The sequence below is a fragment of the Macaca mulatta genome, chromosome 5 (assembly GCF_049350105.2).
Source record: "Macaca mulatta isolate MMU2019108-1 chromosome 5, T2T-MMU8v2.0, whole genome shotgun sequence".
NCBI lineage: Eukaryota > Metazoa > Chordata > Mammalia > Primates > Cercopithecidae > Macaca > Macaca mulatta.
This window is the reverse complement of record NC_133410.1, coordinates 122,670,283-122,688,899: the sequence shown is the minus strand read 5'-3', so window position 1 is coordinate 122,688,899 and position 18,617 is coordinate 122,670,283. Positions and strand designations below refer to the sequence as shown.

The 18,617-nt window shown below is 38.2% G+C and overlaps 1 long non-coding RNA gene and 1 other non-coding gene across 2 annotated transcripts in view; one reads left to right on the top strand and one right to left on the bottom strand.

The window, feature by feature from the left end:
* Positions 1-18,617, top strand: part of LOC144340827 (uncharacterized) — a 54,218-nt gene that overhangs the window by 14,210 nt on the left and 21,391 nt on the right. Inside the window, exon 2 of the long non-coding RNA XR_013417274.1 lies at positions 6,842-6,994. This is a non-coding gene — a long non-coding RNA (uncharacterized LOC144340827). The remainder of the gene's footprint in view (positions 1-6,841; positions 6,995-18,617) is intronic.
* On the bottom strand, positions 6,839-7,002 carry LOC114678546 (U1 spliceosomal RNA). Its single transcript, XR_003729981.2, has one exon. It is a non-coding gene; the product is annotated as a U1 spliceosomal RNA (small nuclear RNA).

Sequence of the window (18,617 nt, the reverse complement as noted above, 5' to 3'; positions counted from 1 at the left end):
ACATCTTTATTTCTGCCTTCATTTCATTATTTACCCAGTAGTCATTCAGCAGCAGGTTGTTCAGTTTCTGTGTGGTTGAGTGGTTTTGAGTGAGTTTCTTAATTCTGAGTTCTAGTTTGATTGCACTGTGGTCTGAGAGACAGTTGGTTAAAATTTCTGTTCTTTTACATTTGCTGAGGAGTGCTTTACTTCCAACTATGTCGTCAATTTTGGAAAAAGTGTAGTGTGGTGCTGAGAAGAATGTATATTCTGTTGATTTGGGGTGGAGAGTTCTGTAGATGTCAATTAGGTCCACTTGGTGCAGACCTGAGTTCAATTCCTGGATATCCTTGTTAACTTTCTGTCTCGTTGATCTGTCTAATGTTGACAGTGGGGTGTTAAAGTCCCCATTATTATTGTGTGGGAGTCTAAGTCTCTTTGTAGGTATCTAAGGACTTGCTTTAAGAATCTGGGTGCTCCTGTATTGGGTGCATATATATTTAGGATAGTTAGCTCTTCTTGTTGAATTGATCCCTTTACCATTATGTAATGGCCTTCTTTCTCTCTTTTGATCTTTGTTGGTTTAAAGTCTGTTTTATCAGAGACTAGATTGCAACCCCTGTCTTTCTGTTTTCCATTTGCTTGGTAGATCTTCCTCCATCCCTTTATTTTGAGCCTATGTGTGTCTCTGCAAGCGAGATGAGTTTCCTGAATACAGTACACTAATGGGTCTTGACTCTTTATCCAATTTGCCAGTCTCTGTCTTTTAATTGGACCATTTAGCCCATTTAAATTTAAGGTTAATATTGTTATGTGTGAATTTGATCCCGACATTATGATGTTAGCTGGTTATTTTGCTCATTAGTTGATGCAGTGTCTTCCTAGCATTGATGGTCTTTACAATTTGGCATGTTTTTGCAGTGACTGGTACAGTTGTTCCTTTCCATGTTTAGTGCTTCCTTCAGGAGCTCTTGTAGGGCAGGCCTGGTGGTGACAAAATCTCTCAGCATTTGCTTGTCTGTAAAGGATTTTATTTCTCCTTCACTTATGAAACTTAGTTTGGCTGGATATGAAATTCTGGGTTGAAAATTCTTTTCTTTAAGAATGTTGAATATTGGCCCCCACTCTCTTCTGGCTTGGAGAGTTTCTGCCAAGAGGTCCGCTCTTAGTCTGATGGGCTTCCCTTTGTGGGTAACCCAACCTTTCTCTCTGGCTGCCCTTAACATATTTTCCTTCATTTCAACTTTGGTGAATCTGACAATTATGTGTCTTGGAGTTGCTCTTCTCGAGGAGTATCTTTGTGGCATTCTCTGTATTTCCTAAATTTGAAAGTTGGCCTGCCCTACTAGGTTGGGGAAGTTCTCCTGGATAATATCCTGCAGAGTGTTTTCCAACTTGGTTCCATTCTCCCCATCACTTTCAGGTACACCAATCAGATGTAGATTTGGTCTTTTCACAGAGTCCCATATTTCTTGGAGGTTTTGTTCATTTCTTTTTCGTCTTTTTTCTCTAAACTTCTCTTCTCTCTTCATTTCATTCATTTGATCTTCCATCTCTGATACCCTTTCTTCCAGTTGATTGAATTGGCTACTGAAGCTTATGCATTCGTCACATAGTTCTCGTGCCATGGTTTTCATCACCATCAGGTCCTTTAAAGACTTCTCTGCATTGGTTATTCTAGTTAGTCATTCGTCTAATCTTTCTTCAAGGCTTTTAACTTCTTTGCCATGGAGTTCAGGCTTCCTCCTTTAGCTTGGAGAAGATTGATTGTCTGAAGCCTTCTTCTCTCAACTCATCAAAGTCATTCTCTGTCCAGCTTGGTTCTGGTGCTGGTGACGAGCTGCATTCCTTTGGAGGAGGAGAGGTGCTCTGATTTTTAGAATTTTCAGCTTTTCTGCTCTGTTTTCTCCCCATCTTTGTGGTTTTATCTACCTTCGGTCTTTGATGATGGTGATGTACAGATGGGGTTTTGGTGTGGATATCCTTTCTGTTTGTTAGTTTTCCTTCTAACGGTCAGGACCTTCAGCTGCAGGTCTGTTGGACTTTGCTGGAGGTCCACTCCAAACCCTGTTTGGCTGGGTATCAGCAGCGGAGGCAGCAGAATAGCGAATATTGCTGAACAGAAAATGTTGCTGCCTGATAGTTACTCTGGAAGTTTCATCTCAGAGGGGTACCCAGCCACGTGAAGTGTTAATCTGCCCCTACTGAGGGGTGCCTCTCAGTTAGGCTACTTGGGGGTCAGGAACCCACTTGAGGAGGCAGCCTGTCCGTTCTCAGATCTCAAGCTCTGTGCTGGGAGAACTACTACTCTCTTCAAAGCTGTCAGATAGGGACATTTAAATCTGCAGAGGTTTCTGCTGTCTTTTGTTCAGCTATGCTCTGCCCCCAGAGGTGGAGTCTACAGAGGCAGGCAGGCCTCCTTGAGCTGCGGTGGGCTTCACCCAGTTCGAGCTTCCTGGCTGCTTTGTTTACCTACTCAAGCCTCAGCAATGGTGGGTGCCCCACCCCCAGCCTCGCTGCCACCTTGCAGTTCGATCTCAGACTGCTGTGCAAGCAATGAGCGAGGCTCCGTGGGCATGGAACCCTCTGAGCCAGGCGCGGGATATAATCTCCTGGTGTACCTTTTGCTAAGACCATTGGAAAAGAGCAGTATTAGGGTGGGAGTGACCTGATTTTCCAGGTGCTGTCTGTCACTGCTTTGCTTGGCTAGGAAAGGGAATTCCCTCACCCCTTGTGCTTCCCAGGTGAGGCAATGCCTCACCCTGCTTCGGCTCATGCTTGGTGTGCTGCACCCACTGTCCTGCACCCACTGTCGGACAAGCCCCAGTGAGATGAACTGGTACCTCATTTGGAAATGCAGAAATCACCCGTCTTCTGCATTGCTCATGCTGAGAGCTGTGGACTGGAGCTATTCCTATTCAGCCATCTTGGAACCGCCTGTGGACCTTTTTTTTTTTTTTTTTGAGACAGGATCACTCCTTGTCCTGTCACCCAGGCTGGAATGCAGTGACCTGATCATGGCACACTGCAGCCTTAACCTTCCAGTCTCAGCCAATCCTCCCTCCTCAGTCTTCTGAGTAGCTGGGACCACAGGCACACACCACCATGCCCAGCTAATTTTTTAAAACATTTTTTTGTAAAGACCAGATTTCCCTATATTTCCCAGGCAGGTCGCGAACTCCTGAGCTCAATCCATTCTCCCACCTCAGTCTCCCAGAGTGCAGGGATTACTGGTGTGAGCCACCATGCTTGGCCAAGCAGCATAGATTTTTAATCTCTCCCCAATACATCCACCAAAAATAAAAACACATGTATATACATAATAACAATATATATGTATTGTTATTGTGCATATATATGTGTTTTATATACATACACACACACACACCCCCCAGACATTATGACTAGGCTTGCATAACTTAAAACACAGAAAACATCCATGACTGACAAAATCAGGCAAACTTAATTGCCTACAAATCAAAATTAAGATCTGCTGGGGCTGAACATTTTCCAGTTCTAAATTCTTGTAGTATAAACATCTGTGTTGAAGAAAGCAGAGGAAAACAATTGGGCCTATGATGGACCTGAGACAAGAAGAATCCTAAATCTCCAAGAGGCAGCCACTAGAATTCTCACAGTGGGACAATTTTGAGAAAAGTAGCAGAAATTGAAAGGGTCTTAGGCACAGTCTAGTTCTTAGGGAAATCTTGCCCGAGTCTATGGACTCTTGAAACAAACTAGCCAAGGGCCCCTTCTGGAACAAAAGCCCACAGAAACAGGACAGGGATAATAGGGACACAGAAAAAAAAAAAAAAAAAAAGCCTCAAATAATAGCTGACGGGAGAAAAAGAGCCAGAAGGTTTCTGAGAGTACAGCACCTTATAGTTGAACGAACAATAAACTCTGAAGTTGTGAATCAATAAAAGCTATCCTGGCCAACCCTATCCTTATAGTTACAGAAAACTAACTTTACATAAAAATAAACAACAGAAATTCATTGTAATTGAATTGTGTACAAAGTTATTCTAGGAAAGGAAGGGAAAATAAGGAGTAGAATAATATTCCTAATAAAACTACAGCATGTCAAAAAGAAACATGCCAACAAAAAAGATAAAAATGACATCTAATATTTTAAGATGAGCTAAAATGATAGAAAAAATAGAATTATGAAAAATAACAGAAACCATCATTCTTAGCAAACTATCACAAGAACACAAAACCAAACACCGCATGTTCTCACTCATAGGTGGGAACTGAACAATGAGATCACTTGGACTTGGGAAGGGGAACATCACACACTGGGGCCTATCATGGGGAGGGGGGAGGGGGGAGGGATTGCATTGGGAGTTATACCTGATGTAAATGACGAGTTCATGGGTGCTGACGAGTTGATGGTTGCAGCACACCAACATGGCACAAGTATACATATGTAACAAACCTGCACGTTATGCACATGTACCATAGAACTCAAAGTATAATAATAAAAAAAATAAAATAAAATAAAATAAAATAAAAAAATAAAAATAAATAAAAAAATAAAACAAAATAACCAGTCAGTGTTGGCGAGGATGTGGAGAAATTAGAACCCCTGTGTACTGTCGGTATGAATGTAAAATGGTACAGATGTTGTGAAAAACAGTACGGCTATTCCTCAAAAAGCTAGAAATAGAATTACTATGTGATCCAGCAATTCTACTTCTGGGTATATACCCCAAAGAATTGAAAGCAGGGTCTTGAAGACGTATTTGTACACCCATGTTCATAGCAGCATTATTCACAATAACTAAAATATATAAGCAACTTAAGTGTCCATCAGCAGATGAATGGATAAGCAAAATGTGGTATATCCATGCAATGGAATATTATTCAGCCTTAAAAGGAAATGAATTTCTGCAATATGGCACAACAGGGATGAACTTTGAAGGCATTATTCTTAATGAAACAAGTCAGTCACAATAAGACAAAAACGATATGATTCCACTTCTATACAATAACTTAGAGCAATCAAAATTATAGAGGCAGACAGTAGAGTAGTGATTGTCAGGAGCTTGGGGAGGTAGCCAGGGGGAGTTATTGTTCATTGGGTGCAGTGTTTCAGTTGTACGAGACAAAAAGAGTTACAGAGAAAGACAATTGTAATGGTTGCACTTTATGAATGTATTTAATACCACTGGACTCTACATTAAAAAATGGTTAAGATGATATATGTTATGTTATTTGTATATTACCACAATAAAAGAAAAAAAACAAACAAAAAAAAAAGAAAGAAAAATAACATAAATAAGAATTAGAAACACTTAGAGATGTGATGATAGAACTAAGGAAGGAATTAGAAATAAAATAACAAATAGATTTGGAAACAAGGACTAAAACTTCTAGTGTAGTCTTTTTTACACCACAGAGAGAATACATGCAATAGATAATGCCTTAAGAATTACAAATGAAAAGAGAAAAATTTTTAAATAAAGAGGAAATTATAAAAAGAAATAGAGAATTTTAAAATACTTGAAAGTGACACATAAATAGAAGATATTTATGGAAGAAAAACAAAACAGAAGAAAATAATTAAAATTCATATTTCAAAAATTTTTTTGAAATATTTTTAAAAAGAGAGAGTATAAAATAGTATAAAAGCATATTATAAACTCAGAAAAATCAACCTACAATCGCTATTGCTGAGACATAGTATGATCAAATTATCATACTTTATGGAAAGACAAAAAGTCTGCAGTAATGTAGCCAAAAGACAAAATCACTTATAAAGGAAGTAAAATCAGATTTTCATTAGATTTTTGACAGCAAACTTTATCCCAGAAGAAAATAGAGTATGGTAAATATTTTTTTAATTAATATATAGATGAATAAATGAATGAGCAACATAAATAATTCTAGTTTTTCACTTTTTATTCACACTGGATCTCTTTCTTTATCTCTAATGATGTATATTTCACAGTCTTTGGGGTACCTGGATGAATTATAAAATATTCATAAGCATGTATTTTATAATATCTTCTTTATTGTGTTAATGGCATTAGACTATTTGCCAAACCTAAAATTTAGATTAATTTTATCTGTTTCTTTTTTGAGTTCTACCAATTTTTGCTTCAAAAAATTTGGATCTCTGATATTAGGTTCATAGGTTTTTCATTATTTTACTCTATTTGTATCTTTATAAAGGAAATTTTTTATAGATAGCTTATTGTTGGGTTGCTTTTTTATACAATCTCTGCCTTTTGGTTGGAGGTGGTTAGGCCATTTACATTTAATGTAATCATCAACATAACTGAGTTTAAATGAACAATTTTGCTATTAGTTTTCTACTTGTTTCTTTGTTTTTGTTCGCTTCTTTTTCCTGATTTCTTCTGGATTATTATTTTTTAAGGGTCCATCATATCTTCTTAGTGGGTTTATTTCCTATAACTTTTTATTTTGTTTTTTAAGTAGTTACTTTAGGACTTATAATATATATATCATTAGCAGTTACTCTAGAATTTATAGTATATATCTTTATAGTATATAGTATATATCTATAGTATGTATCTTTAGATACATATCTATATCTTAGATTTATAGTATTTATCTTTAGCTTATCATAGTCTACCTCCTAGAAATATTACACCACTTCAGGTACAGTAAACTTTCTTTCACCACTGCCTCCAACGCTACCACCCATCAACCTTTGTGCTATTGCCGTTATGCATTTTATTTCACCAACACCTATGAATTTCATTATATACTATTATGAAACAATCTATTTTAAACAGCCAATTATTTTTTAAAGAGTCTCAAAATAAGAAAAAGTGTATTTCATTTTTACTTTCTTATTTACCATTTCTAGTATTCATTTTTTTTTGCCCCCCAGGGGAAAGTGCAAACAAAATCCCCTATTACCGCAAATTATGCAGTTGAGTTTCCCACATTTGGCAAAATCACAGGGGTCAGCACATCCAGAGTGCAATGGATAAGACTTGCCCTGGGAAAACTATCTTCGTGATCGTGGTATCTCCCCTGCCAGGTAAATATAGTATTCTTCAATTCTTTGTTGATTGAATGTCATCTGGTATGGATTATTTCCGAATCTGCTGTCATTTTTTCTTTATTCTTGTATATATAATGTATTTTTCCCACCACTTTGGATGCTTTTAATGTTTTTTTCTTTATCCTTTTTGTTTTTGTTTTTGTTTTGGTTTTGGTTTTGGTTTTTTCTTCTTTTTGAGACAGGGTCCTGCTATGTTGCCCAGGCTACAGTGAGTGGCTATGCACAGGGGCGATTCCATTACTGACAAGAACAGGAGGTTTGATCTTCTCCATTTTTGACCTGGGCTGATCCACTCCTCCTTAGGCAACCTGGTGGTCCCCTGCTCCTGGGAGGTCACCACACTGATAATGAAGTTAGTGTGAACACTTGATTGGCATAGTACACTACAGTCCAGAACTCCTGGGAACAAGCAATCTTCCCACCTCAAACTCCTGAGTACCTGGGACTACAGGTACAAGCCCTCATGCCTGGCTTGGTTCTTAATAACTTGATTATGATGCATCTTCATATATTTCTGTTTCTTGTGCTTGGAGTTCATGAGTCTCTGAATTTGTGGGTTATATTTCTCAACAAATTTGAAAAAATTTTGGCAATAATTTCTTCAAATATTTTTAAACTTTCTCCTTTTTATGCCTTGTATAGGGATTCTCATTACATGTTTATTAGGCCATTTAAATTGCTCACAGCACACTGATGTACTGCTCAATACTTATTCAGTTTTTTTCTCTGGGCTTTATTTTGTATAGTTTCAATAAGTTCATGTATCATTTTTTCTGTAGTGTCTAATGTGCTATTAATCCCATCCAGTGTATTTTCACTCCAGACATTGTAGTTTTCATATCTAAAGCTGTTTCCAAAGTAAAAAGTTTTTTTAAAAAGTTATTGTCAGAGAGGAGCTATGATAGTTTTTGATGTCAATTGATAAGCTTTTTTTCTTTTTTTTGGTTGAGACAGGGTCTCACTCCTTCATTCAGGCTGGAGTGCAGTGGTACAAACATACCTCACTGCAGTCTCGACCTCCTGAGCTCAAGCGATCCTCCCACCTCAGCCTCCCAAGTAGCTGAAACTGTAGGCACATGCCACCATATTGATTAATTTTTTTTTGTAGCGATACAGTCTTACTTTGTTGCCCAGGCTGCAATAGATAATCTTTATCATTCATAAAGATACAGATCCCTGTTCTAGTTATATGTTTACGTATGTAGTTATCAGTGAATGCCATGATTAGTGAGACGGTATACCTGAAATCCACATTTCATAGCATAGCTACTAAAAATTGAAGTCAAGTGACAGATCAAGGTAATATTTGACAGTTAAAAGCCTTTATCAGAAAAAGTGCTCAATGATGTGGCAGTACAGTTTATAAATCTTGACACAGTTCAGATATGAAGACACTGTCCATCAAATTATAAGATCCTTATATCCTGCAACTACATTCAAAAAGTATTTCTAAACACAGAGGCCTCAGTAAATGCAGTTCACTTCTACTTACAGCATTGAAGCCTTCCTATTTTTCCTTGCTGCATCAACTGTCCAGCCTGAGATCTTAAAAATCTTTTTCATGATTTTTAATCGAGTCTGAAACAGACCCTACTTTATCACCTAATGATAAGAGAGAGAGGAAGGAAGGAGAGGGGGAGAAAAATAAGACAGAGGAGGGAAGAAATAGAGAGAGGGCAGACAGGCATTTGTTTTTTTATTTTTTTCAGGTTCAGTAGACATTACTTGATTATCTTAAATGCCACCTTCAGACCCTATAATAAAGCAAATGTGAGAGAGATCATGGTGGATGGGAGGCAGGAGTAGATTGCAGCTCCTGCTTGGATGGCCAGAACACTATGTGGAGGTTCACATTGTGAACTTTTGCTCCAGAACAACTGCAGAAATAAATCAGGAAAGCCAAGAGAACCCACAGACTCTCTGAAGGAAGCAGATTGCTCCTGCAGGACCCAGAAGACACCCTAAATACTGTGCTGGTATCCATAGTTGGGAGATGCATAGACAGTTCACATCAGAGAACTCTGTACAGACAAACCCCAGTGCCAGCCTGGAGTCTGCTGCACTGCTGGGTAGCTGGATCCAGAAGAGAGATAACAATCACTATAGCTCGGCTCTCAGGAAGCCACATCCCTAGGAAAAGGGGGAGAGTACTACATCAAGGGAACATCCCGTGGGACAAAAGAATCTGAACAACAGCCTTGAGCCCTAGTCCTTCCCTCTGACACAGCCTACCCAAATGAGAATAAACCAGAAAACCAACTCTGGTAATATGACAAAAGGTTCTTTAACACTCCCAAAAAATCACAATAATTCATCAGTAATGGATCCAAACCGAGAAGAAACCCCTGCTATAATCTGAAAAAGAATTCAGGAGGTTAGTTATTAAGCTAATCAGGGAGGCACCAAAGGAAGGTGAAGCCCAATTTAAGGAAGTGAAAAAATGATACAAGAAACGAGGGGAGAAATTTTCAATTAAATAAATAGCATAAATAAAAAACAATCAAAACTTCAGAAAACATGGACACGCTTATAGAAATGCAAAATGCCCTGTAAAGTCTCAGCAATAGAATCAAACAAACAGTAGAAAGAACTTTGGAGCTCTAAGACAAAGTTTTCAAATTAACCCAATCCAACAATTACAAAGAAAAAAGAATAAGAAAATATGAGCAAACCCTACAAGAAGTCTGGGATTGTTACATGACCAAACCTAAGAATAATCAGTATCCCTGAGAAAGAAGAGCAATCTGTAAGTTTGGAAAACGTATTTGGGGTAATAATCGAGGAAAGCTTCCCCCGCCTTGCTAGAGATGTAGACATTCAAATACAAGAAGCTCAAAGAACATCTGGGAAATTCAATGCAAAAAGAGCATCACTTAGGTACAACAACAACAAAAAAAACTATAGACCAATATCCTTTATGAACATAGATGCAAACATCCTTAACAAAATACTAGCTAACTGAATCCAACAACATATCATAAAGATAATCCACCAGGATCAAGTGGGTTTCATACCAGGGATGCAGGGATGGCTTAACATATGCAAGTCAATAAATGTGATACACCATGTAAACAGCATTAAAAACAAAAATCACATGATCATCTCAATAAATGCAGAAAAAGCATTTGACAAAATCCAGCATCGCTTTGTGATTAAAATTCTCATCAAAATCGGCATACAGGGGACATACCTCAATGTAATAAAAGCCATCTATGAAACACCCACATCCAACATAATACTGAATGAGGAAAAGTTGAAAGCATTCCCTCTGAGAACTGGGACAAGACAAGGATGTCCACTCTTACCAGTTCTCTTCAACATAGTACTGGAAGTTCTAGCCAGAGCAATTGGACAAGAGAAAGAAATAAAGGGCATCCGAATTGGTAAAAAGGAAGTCAAACTGTGACTGTTTGCTGATGATGTGACTGTTTACCTAGAAAACCCTAAATACTCCTTCAGAAAGCTCCTAGAACTGATAAAGAATTCAGCAAAGTTTTGGGATAGAAAATTAATGTACACAAATCAGTAACTCTTCTATATACCAACAGCAACCAAGCTGAGAATCAAATCAAAAACTCAACCCCTTTTACAATAGCTGCAAAAATAAAATAAAATATTTAGGAATATACCTAACCAAGGAGGTGAAAGACCTGTACAACAAAAACTACAAAACTGTGCTGAAAGAAAGCATAGACAATACCAACAAATGAAAACACATCCCATGCTTATGGATTGGTAGAATCAATATTGTGAAAATGTCCACACAGCCAAAAGCAATCTACAAATTCAATGCAATTCCCACCAAAATACCACCATCATTCTTCACAGAATTAGAAGAAACAATCCTAAAATTTATATGGAACCAAAAAAGAGCACACATAGCAAAAACAAAACTAAGCAAAAAGAACAAATCTGGAAGTGTCACATTACCTGATTTCAAACTATACTATAAGGCCATAGTCACCAAAACAGCATGGTACTGGTATAAAAATAGGCACACAGACCAATGGAACAGATTAGAAAACCCAGAAATAAAGCCAAATACTTAAAGCCAACTGATCTCCACAAAGCAAATACAAGCATAAAGTGGGGAAAGAACACCATATTCAATATATGGTGCTGGGATAATTGGCAAGTCACATGTAGGAGAATGAAACTGGATCCTCATCTCTCACCTTATACAAAAATCAACTAAAGATGGATCAAAGACTTAAATCTAAGACCTGAAGCTATAAAATTTTTAGAAAATAACATTGGCAAAACCCTTCTAGACATTGGCTTAGGCAAAGATTTCATGACCAAGAACCCAAAAGCAAATGCAATAAAAACAAGATAAGTAGTTGGAATTTCATTAAACTAAAGAGCTTTTGCACAGCAAAAAGAACAGTCAGCAGAGTAAACAGACAACCCACAGAGTGGGAGAAAGTCTTCACAATCTATACATCTGACAGAGGACTAATATCCAGAATCTACAATGAACTCAAACAAATTAGCAAGAAAAGACAAACAATCCTATCAAAAAGTAGGCTAAGGACATGAATAGACAATTCTCAAAAGAAGATATACAAATGGCCAACAATCATGAAAAAATACTTGACAACACTAGTGATCAGGGAAATGCAAATCAAAACCACAATGTGATATCACCTTACTCCTGCAAGAATGGCCATAATCAAAAAATCAAAAAATAATAGATGTTGGCATGGATGCGATGAACAGGGAACACTTCTACACTGCTGGTGGGAATGTAAACTAGTACAGCCACTATGGAAAACAGTGTGGAGATTCCTTAAAGAAATAAGAGTAAAACTAGCATTTGATCCAGCAATCCCACTACTAGGTATCTACTCAGAGGAAAAGAAGTCATTATATGAAAGAGATGCTTCACACACATGTTTATAGCAGCACAATTTGCAAGTGCAAAAACGTGGAACCAACCCAAATGCCCATCAAATCAATGAGCGGATAAAGAAACTGTGGTACATATATAATGGAATACTACTCAGCCATAAAAGTGAATTAATGGCATTTGCAGCAACCTGGATGAGATTGGAGACTATTATTTTAAGTGAAGTAACTCAGGAATGGAAAACCAAACATCGTATACTCTCACTTAGATGTGGGAGCTAAGCTATGAGGATGCGAAAGCCTAAGAATGACACAATCGACTTTGAGGACTCATGGGGAAAGGGTGGAAAGGAATTGAGGGGTAAGAGACTACAAACTGTGTGCAGTGTATACTAGTCAGGTGATAGGTGCACCAATATCTCACAAATCACCACTACAGAATTTACTTATGTAACCAAACACCACCTGTTCCTCAACAACCTATGGAAATAAAAAATTAAAAACAAACAAAACAACCCAAATGTAATGAGGGTGGAATAATCATCACCCTGCCCCTTTCAGGTGAGTAAACATGGCATGCAGCTGTTCACTGTATCTGAAAGTCTCACAGAAGAAATATAATGCCCTTGCCTCCTAGGCTGATTTGGAAACCATATTGGCAGACAAAGTTGCCTGTCTCTGAGTCAATTACGTTGTGTAATAAAGTATATTGAACAAGTTCTGGTCAGTCAAGCTTCTGTTCATATAGCTGATGTAATTGCTTCCTAAGCTAAAAGCTATTTTTTGGCCAAGTAATTTAATTGTTCTGGGTCTCAGTTTCCTCAAATGAAAAAGAGGAAGTTGTGCCAGTTTGTAAGAGTCCTCAGCTCCATCGGTCCACACTAAGCTGCCTGAGAATGACAAGACCCAGGGTTTTTGTATTTTGTCCCTATTATTTAACATATGTTAATAATATTTTTATTTTCATTGTTTATCAGAAAATTTGACTTCAACTTTTTTAGTTGTAACCCGGTCTATTACATTTATATGCCCACTCTTACTTTCTATCAATTCATTTACAAAAACAAACTTGCTTAGAAAATTCAGTCATACAGAGCAAAGTTTTCTATCTTGATAGCATTCTGATTTGTTCTTTTTAATTCTTAAATATAATTTTCAAGAAATGTATTTTTTCCTTGGGCTGCCATAACAAAGTACCAGAAATTGGATGCCTCAAACAAGAAAAGTGCATCATCTCACAGTTCTAGAGTGGCTAGAAGTGCAAAAATCAAGGTGCTGGAAGGATTGGCTTCTGAGCTCTGTGAGATCTCTCCTAGTTCCCAGCAGCCTCGGGCACTCGTTGGCTGTAGATGGCCTTCTCCCTGTGTCTTTACATGTCTTTCCTTTATCCATGTCTATTTCTGTGCCCAGATTTCCCTCTTTTAATAAGGACGCCAGTCAGATTAAGGCCTACCCTAATGACCTCATCTTAATTTGATCACTGGCAAAGACCTTATTGCCAAATAAGATCACATCGTTTCAACCCATAAACAAGAAGGAAAAGAGGCAATGTGATTCTAAATCACTGGTTACAATGTCTCCCTTTCCAAGTTTGACCTTTTAAAAATGATACTGCCACCTGAGGCTTCCAGTCCCACCATCTGCTTTCTTTTCATAGTTGCATAATTCTCTCTCCTCTCCTCTTTTTTACCCTTTCCCCATCACTCTCTCTGTTTTCTCTGTACAATGTGAACATCTAAGAACTTGATGCAGACTTTTGAGCCCTCTGCTTTTTGTTTTTCAATTATCTCATTCATCAAATTAGCTTTAGCCACTGTGGATTATAACCTGCAGTTACTTGTTTAAAAGCAGGGATTTCTAGGAACATATGGTCCTTAAACTCAGGGAAGAGGGAAGGGGCTGTGAAGAAGAGAAACATCCACATCAGTGATGAGATGAATAGTTGCCAAGGAGAGGTGGGATTCCAAATCTGCAAGTCCATTAACCCAGGTTTGGACAATTGAGAAAATTCCCCATAAAACTGCTGATAAAATTTGTACAATTCTTCCTGGTTGAGACAGGATACCCCCTCATCCCAGATCCTGGCTATTATCATAGAGTAAAATTTGCCCTGGTCTGAAATGTATATTTATGCCAAGGTGCCACTGGTGCTTCTGAAATAGTCCCTCAACTTACCCCTAGCAATATATACATAGTACAAGAGCCAGGAAAGCCCACTAGAAAATTAATCTAAAGCTCCTGGATCTAGGACTAGTCAGCAATTAGCATCTCTGCGGTTGGTGCTTTTTAGCAAGAAAAATCTAATTGTGTTTTAATGGTTTCTGGGACTGCAATGTCATGAGTATTATTCCTTCTCTTTCAATCTACATTTATTACCATTGATTAAATGTGTTCTCCATATTTCCCTCTGTACATTCTTGCTTTATATGTATGTCTGTTCCAGATTGCATTCCAAGATTGTAAACTGCCATCATAGTGTTCCTCAAACCGTGGCATGCATAAAAATCATTGAGAAATTTATTTTTAAAAATGCATATATAGGTCCAGGCGCAGTGGCTCATACCTGTAATCCTAGGACATTGAGAGATTGAGGCGGGTGGATCACCTGAGGTCAGGGGTTTGAGACCAGCCTCGCCGACACAGCAAAACCCCGTCTCTACTAAAAATACAAAAATTAGCTGGGCATGGTGGTGCATGGCTGTAATCCCAGCTACTCAGGAGGCTGATACAGGAGGATCACTTGAACCTAGGAGGCAAAGATTGCAGTGAGCTGAGATCAGGCCACTGCACTCCAGCCTGGACAACAGAGTGAGATGGAAAAAAAAAAAATCTTGTATAGGTTCACTATTTAAAGGGATTCTGAATCAAGATCTGGAAGAGGGATCTTAGAACCTGTATTTGTAACAAGTACCCTCTATGGTTCTGATACAGCTGACCCTTGGATCCCATTTTAAGAAACATAAACCAATAGGGTGGGAACTGATTCCTTTTAAGATGACATATCACTCATTCATGAGGATTGCTGCAGGCCGGTAGATATTTAACCAACTCTAGTTGTTGGCTGCTGATGTTAATTGTCTGCTAAGTACTTCTTATGGCCAAATTGCTGTACAGAAATTGAGTTTCACGTAGTCTATTAGGCACTGAGAAACAGAATAAAAGCCTGATGGATTTTCTTCGTGAATGGTAGAGATGAGCATCAATTCTTAAACAAGCCCGGAAAACACCCTCTTTTCTTTGATGCCCTGTAAATCCTTTATTACAACAGGTCTTGTGGATTGCTGTTTTGTATGGATAACAACATACAGATGAAAAAGCATTTGTACATACAGAGATGTACTCATTTCTCCCTCTCTGTGGCCCATCACACTGTCACCTCTCTTCACATTTACCTGATGTCAATTGAGGAAGATGCATTTATTTTATCAATCAGAAAAATATTGCCCACAAAGAGAAGTACCTCATTAGGGCCAGAAGCACTGTGCCCTAGCTAAATAAATGTTCACCTAGTAGGCAAGGAAAACTGAGAAATACCAGCCCCTACTAGGGCTAAGGTTCCAGCATAGACAGAGCCCTAATTTTCATGCCTCCAGCAGACACTTCCTCTGACTCCCCTTGGGGGAGCATAGCACCCCACGCTCCCCTCATCCCATGACAGCCCTTATCTAGAACTGCATCATTGACAGCTCACTTGTCTGAATCTCATTCTCATTTCTCCTTGAGGGGTAGGAATTATGTCACAATCATCTGTGTATCCACAGCTCTTGGCAAACTGCCTGACCTAAAGTAGGCAATGAATCAATAAACTAACCTCCTGGAAAAGCAGAGCTAGTTCCCTTAAATGCTTCTAGGGAAATTCCTAGTTTCTGTGGTGGTGTTGGGTCCATACCAGAATTCACCTGGCAGCCCAGCCAGTTCCCAGTGTCTCCACCTTGCGTTGCATCTGCTTCACTAGATTTGTTCTAGAAGAAATGGCTGGAAAGAGATTTTTGTTTTTCATCATCTAAAACTCCCAAATATAAAATGTCCAAGGTAAAGAGCAGGTTTAGAAACATGAAGGAGTGCTGCGTGTTGTGGGGTTGAAAACATTTTCATATCTGTCAAGATTCTGAATCTCACCCTTCACAACTGAAGTTACATTTGGAAACCACATATAGATTTTTTCAAAAACCTACAAATATTTTTTAAAACATTTTCTCTTTTGTTTACCCACTGTTTCTCTTCTTATAATATATCTGTATTTTTATTTATTTGATAAAATATGAATCAGATAAAAGTTGGAAGAGGAAATCTGATGATATGGCAGAGTTTATCATTCGCCATCTCCTAAAATGTGCCTAATGCATCTGGACACTGGAAGGAGGCAATAAGACATTTTCTCAACCCCACGAAGAAAATGGGGGGGAAAATTCTATCCCCTTAGAATCTTCATGCTCCATCTTCCCCATCCATGGCACTTGCAGCTGAGCCATTTTCTACCTTTGATGCATCCTTGGTAGAAAAAGAAAGTACGGCCTTTATAACTAAGAGTCTGTAAATAAAACAGAATCTAAGCTTTGAGGTATAACAGGAAATGGAATGATTTCATTTAAAATCTGATGACTCTAACACCTGGTGGTTTAAAGCACTGATGTATAAAGAAGGAGGCAAAACCTTTAAGAAACCAAAAAAAGAGAAACACTGTTGAATTTGCTCTTTGGTACAGATTCTCTCTTGATATTAATACTAAGAGTAGAGCACCAAGGCTTTCTCCTGCTTCCTGTTTACAAGATGAAGTGGCATCATGATTCAGGGCAGAAATTTTAGAATCAGACAAAACTAGATTTGAATGTTGCCTGGACTTGGAAAAGTGATTTCAGCTCTGGAAATCTCAATTCACTTATCCAGGAAAATGATTAAAATACCTCATGGAAATTGATTGTATGAATAACGTCTCTTTAGACAGCATATATAGGCTATATAGAAAGAGCACTTAGCATAGTGCCTAGCTCATTATAAATGCTCGGCCAGAGTGGTGGCTCACGCCTGTAATCTTAGCACTTTGGGAGGCTGAGGCAGGTGGATTGCTTGAGCCCAAGAGTTTGAGACCAGCATGGGCAATATAACCTTACCCTGTCTCTGCTACAAATAAAAAAAAAATAGCTGGGCATGGTGACATATTTGTAGTCCCAGTTACTCGGGAGCCTGAGGTGGGAGGATCACTTGAGCCCAAAAAGTTGAGGCTGCAGTGAGCCAAAATTGCACCACTGCACTCCAGCCTTGATAACAGAGTCAGACCGTGTCTCAAATAAATAAAATAAAATAAAAATGTTCCACAAAAGCAAGATATTATTAAATTTTGAACATAGGCAAAAGAGCACTCAGAATGGAGACTGGCCCCTGGTTGCTGAACTGTCCTATTTTATTCTTACACATCCCTTCTCTTCCACTTCTCCAGGTCTTTGCATGAGTCTAGGTTATTGTATTTTTTCTTCTTAATTTCTCCTGTCATTTTTAGTATACTATTTTAACCCTATGAAGTTGCTGATATATTTTGTCATTTCAGACCTGCAAAAACAGCTGTTTCATAGGATCCAACCAAATATCTTTCCACAGGTTAAGAGTCATTGTCCATTGTTAGAACCTTTTCTAAATGAATAAACAGGCTGGGAAAATTATTTTCAGCAGACTCAAATCATATCATTATAATTGGTTCACCCACTGAACTTAAATGGACCCTAGGACACAGTACTTAGCTCATAAAAAATCTCTTTAATATAAGTTTTACATTAAAGCACCTGTGATTAGTTCCATTAAAAGACTCTTCTGTGATTCACAACAAGAATTTTACAACAAATTATATGCTATGTAACTGGGGATTTTAAAGATAACTTTTCTACATATAACCCAAAACTGCGTTCTTTTTTACCATCTATGAAATCAAGAAAGCATAGAAAGTGTGGTTACAGAAAATAAAAACTTCCTAGGCAACCACCTCACACAATACAAAAATAATCAAATGCTGGCAGAAATGGTCCCTGGGAAATAGTGGCTCATTTGTTTAGAGTTCTACTGTTATTAGCTTCTGGTGATCAGGGAGTGAGAAATGGAAAGTATGCCACAGAGAGTCATTAAGAACAACACACTAGATAGAGATAACCCATTTAGCTGACAAGCCACACAATGCAGTTTGAATTAAAAGCAAACACACGAAAACCAAGAAAAAATGTAAAAGCAGTAGAGAGCATGAAGACCCTGAAAATCCTGACAGATTCCTAAAGTCTCCACAAAGATTTCAGTGTTATTGTCCTAAACCAAGAAAAAATGCCAAATGTGCTTTTAAAAGCTATGAAAATGAAAAGAAGACAAATTCCGGGTGGAACCCGGCAATGTTAAAATCAGAGGTTTCAAATGCTTGAAGGGTCCCCGCCTCTGTGGCTTTAAACAACCAGATGCTTCTGCAGAGGCAGCACCTCCACAATCAGTCCTGATCCGAGTGCAGAGCCCAATCTGGAACCTTCCGGGCACTGCCAGAATTCCTGGAGCTCATTCATTTGGCTTTCCTTGTGCTGTCACTTACTCAAAATAATAGAACCAGACTTTGACCTCTGAAGACTGAATTAATCATTATGTCCACTTTGAAAAGTTTTCTAAACGCTTGCTGAATGCAGAAACTGTACTGATGTTGAAAGAATCTGAGAGTGTGATGTGCCCATTACAGGCCCAGAGCAGAGTGGGGTCCCCTCTCTGAATGCACAGGATAGACTTGGGG